This window comes from Scyliorhinus torazame, chromosome 2 (assembly GCF_047496885.1).
Source record: "Scyliorhinus torazame isolate Kashiwa2021f chromosome 2, sScyTor2.1, whole genome shotgun sequence".
NCBI classification, from domain to species: domain Eukaryota; kingdom Metazoa; phylum Chordata; class Chondrichthyes; order Carcharhiniformes; family Scyliorhinidae; genus Scyliorhinus; species Scyliorhinus torazame.
The window spans coordinates 263,961,162-263,965,042 of record NC_092708.1 but is presented as its reverse complement, the minus strand read 5'-3'; positions in this window follow the sequence as shown (position 1 = coordinate 263,965,042).

Here is a 3,881-nt window from a genome sequence, read left to right as displayed (position 1 = left end):
GAAATTCAGCCAACACAGGCAAAGACTAGCAAGTGCAGAAATCATGTGTATTGAAACCTGTAAGGACCCAGACAGCACTGAAACCAGCAGCCATCTGCATAGTAATGCAGCAGCCATCTGCATAGTAATGAGCGATTCCAGGGCACAATGGCAACAGTTAAGGTGAATAAAGCCAAGCCAGACTCCTCAGCGCCAGCAGGAGCCAACGGACACTTAGGGACCGCCCAGCGATCAGGGAACCACTCCAGCATTGGAGAAATCGATCCAAGTGATCGGAAAGTAGTCCAATCACTTGGAACCAGGTACGGGGTCCACCCCGAAGAACGGGAAGCCCCTGGGGACTATAAAGTAAAGCCCTCAAGTTCAAATCTTCCTTCTTTGGCACGGTCACTCAGCAACTTGAACCAACCCTTGACAGTGACCTGCCTCGCTGCCTCCAACCAAGTAAGTCTGAAGTCAACGCTCGCTATGAGATAGGCGCTCCTAGCTACCAGTCCATACCAGCTTTTGAATCCTGCAGATTCAGGACCTGAACGAAAGGCCATTTGTTCCCCTGACCTGGTGGGCCAGTCCGAAGCTAAGTATAGGCCTTTTAGTGATAGGAATAGCCTAAGAAGTAGAGTTTATGCATGAGTAGTGATTTACTGTGTAGAATAAATGTGGTTTGATTTGAATCTTACTAATTGGTGTGTTGAGTTATTGACCATTACTTGAACTGGAACCTTGTGGTGGTATCATAAAGATACCTGGCGACTCTAAAGCAAAGGTTAAAACAAACAGAGCAAATTACAATGGCAGATGGAATTCAATGTTGCCAAGAGTGAGGCTATCCATTTTGGGAGGAATAACAGCAGAATGGAGTATTATTTAAATGGTAAGATGTTAAAACATGCTGCTGTGCAGAGGGACCTGGGTGTGCTGGTGCACGAGTCGCAAAAAGTTGGTGTGCAGGTTCAACAGGTGATTAAGAAGGCTAATCGAGTTTTGTCTTTCATTGCGAGAGGAATGGAGTTCAAGACTAGGGAGGTTATGCTGCATTGTATAAGGTGTTGGTGAGGCCACATCTGGAGTATTGTGTTCAGTTTTGGTCTCCTTACCTGAGAAAGGACATATTGGCACTGGAGGGAGTGCAGAGGAGATGCACTAGGTTGATCCCAGAGTTGAGGGGATTAGATTATGACGAGGGGTTGAGTAGACTGGGACTGTACTCATTGGAGTCTAGAAGGATGCGGGGGATCTTATTGAAACGTATAAAATTATGAAGGGAATAGATAGGAGAGATGCGGGCAGGTTGTTTCCACTGGTCGGGGAAAGCAGAACTAGGGCGCATAGCCTCAAAATAAGGGGAAGTAGATTTAGGACCGAGTTTAGGAGGAACTTCTTCACCCAAAGGTTTGTGAATCTCTGGAATTCCTTGCCCAGTGAAGCAGTTGAGGCTCCTTCTTTAAACGTTTTTAAGAAAAAGATAGATACCTTTCTCAAGAATAAAGGGATTTGGGGATCTGGGGCGAAATTCTCCGGTATTTTTGGCACGATGTCCGCCCATCGGCGCCAAAAACGGCGCAAATCAGTCTGGCATCGCACCGCCCCAAAGGTGCGGAATCCTCCGCATCTTGGGGGGCCGAGCCCTAACGTTGAGGAGACACATCGAATGAGTAAGGTCGATGTGAGCGAGATAGAGAAAGAGAACCTAGAATTAAGAAGGAGGTTAGCAGCAAAGGACGGAGAGGTGCATGATGCCAAGAGGGCACACCAGTCTTGTCTGGCGCACCTAAGCAGCTTAATGAGAAATGGGTTTTAAAGAGATTGTCCCGCACCTGGGAGCAGTCTGTACAGAACAAGCGCGCAGTTAGGAAACCCGAGGAACAGCAGGCAGAAGCAGACACCCACACAGTGAAAACGCACCAGAACCCCGCATGAGTGAACAAAGGCAGGAGCAGCCCCCCACAAAAGCCACAGGAGTGTTACAACTGTGGGCAGTTAGGACACTTTGCAAAAGAATGCAATATCCCATGAAAGCCATCAGAGAGCCCAGCAGGCAGGCACTCTGAATAATAGGACAGAGCCCATACCTAGTGTGAGCACCCGTTCAGACCAGACGGACCTGAACGGAACGGACTGACGGTGTTCGGGCTCCCCCAGTTGGGTCTGCGGCACCCTTTGGGATAGGTCCACCCGACCAGTAGTTGCAGCAAAGATACGGGGGCAGCCCATCGAATTTCTCTGGGACACAGGAGAGTCCCGCACCACAATCAATTCCTCCACCATATTCCAGAAAGACACGTGGTCCACTACAGCCACCATCACACTCAGTGGCTTTACAGGCTACTCACAACAGGGACACATCACCGCCCCTGTACCCATTCACATCGGCAACATCACCACCAAGCACCCCATAGTCTGAGTCGACCTGCCCCACACAGCAGAACACATTTTGGGAATCGATTTTATGAACTCCCACAACCTGTCTTTTGATCCAGTCAACCAATGTGTCTGGAGAATGGCAAAATCCGTAAGAGCCCCCGCAACGTTCACAATAGGCGAATACGCCAACAAGATTAGCGCAGTCGGCGAATTCTGGTTTGACCCGACCACAATTAGCACAGACAAGCAGGTTAGGGCAGTTCTGCAGAAGCACAGGACAGCATTTACGACCCACAAACACGACTGCGGCCGGATGACTGGTTCCGTTCAAATCACAGGACCTGACCCTAGACCCCAAAAGCAATACGGATTTCCCCAAGAGGGAGAAATCGCAAAAGTTATCGACAGCTTATTAGAGCAGGGCGTACTCAGATCAGTAGCCTCCATTAATAATGCCCCGATTTGGCCAGTGAGAAAGCCCGATGGATCATGGCGACTGACCATCGATTACCGGGAACTCAACAAAGTCACCCCCCGCAGCAGCCCCCACGGTAGCCACAAGTCCCGAGACCATGCTCAAACAGGGACTCAACTCACAATACTTTACGGTTTTGGACGTCAGTAATGGATTCTGGTCCATTCCATTGGCAAAGGCGTGCCAATACAAATTTGCCTTCACTTTTAAAAATCAGCAGCACACGTGGACATGCCTTCCACAAGGATTCCACAACTCCCCCTCCATTTTCCACCGACAGCTGGCAAATGGTTTGTCAAAATTTCCTCGCCCCGAATGTCTGGTCCAGTATGTAGACGACCTATTACTGCAAACAGACACCAAGGCAGAGCACATCGAGCTTCTGTCCGAACTCCTGGAACTCCTATAGAAAATTGGTTGCAAAGTAAACCCCAAAAAGGCCCAGATTTTGGAAAACAAAGTATTATATTTGGGTACAATTATCACGCACGGTAAACGCAAGATCGAGCACAAACGAATTGACTCGATTGCCAAATTGCCCCTTCCCCAGAATGTTTCAGCCCTCTGGTCATTTTTAGGACTGGTTGGCTACTGTCGAAACCACATTGTCGGTTTCGCCAGCAAGGCATCACCCCTCTCGGAACTCCTAAAGACAGGAACTCCTTGGGAATGGCTTCCGCAGCATACGGATGCTGTGGCTGCTGTGAAAAGAGCACTCATTGCAGCCCCCGCACTACAGGTTCCAGACCCGCTTTCCCCCATGCCATAGAGATAGCTAACACCGACCGCACCCTTTCGGCCGTGCTCCTCCAGGAACGGCACGAACAGTTAAGACCCGTGGCTTACGCCTCCAGACTTTTAGATCCTGTGGAGCAGGGATTTTTGGCCTGTGAAAGGCACCTGCTCGCAGTTTTCTGGGCAGTTCAGCATTTTTCTTATATAACCGGACTAAACCCCATCACAATCCTCACAGAACACACCCCCACCCAACTTTTACTTGATGGACGACTTAAGGACGGTACAGTCAGCCAAATTAGAGCAG